Below are 361 nucleotides of genomic sequence, written 5' to 3'. Positions count from 1 at the left end.
TTTATGTGACTCAAATTTTGATCATAGTTGAACGATTTAACTAAGCTATTGTTTGTGACCTGCATTTGTAAAAGTATGCTTTGCTACTTACTGGCAATACCTGTGAGGCTGTGCATTTTTTTTTCCATTTATGTGATCTGATCTATAGCTGTGAAGTACAAAGTGTTTCTTCTCCCCCAAGCTGTTTTTGTACAAGCAGTTTTCAGTCAATTAAGAATTTCTCTGTGGACTTTTTGTTTCTAAACTTCCAGATAAAACCCCAGTCAAATTTTGGGCTGCCCAAGTTCTTCCTCCCTGGCAGGAGTGTGAGGTGCAGTCAGGGTCAAGCTGGCACTGGAATTCAGTTGAGTGGTGTGGCTTC

This window comes from Vanellus vanellus (genome assembly GCF_965231255.1).
Source record: "Vanellus vanellus genome assembly, chromosome: 9".
NCBI lineage: Eukaryota > Metazoa > Chordata > Aves > Charadriiformes > Charadriidae > Vanellus > Vanellus vanellus.
The sequence above is the reverse complement of the archived record's forward strand: the minus strand, read 5'-3'. Positions refer to the sequence as shown.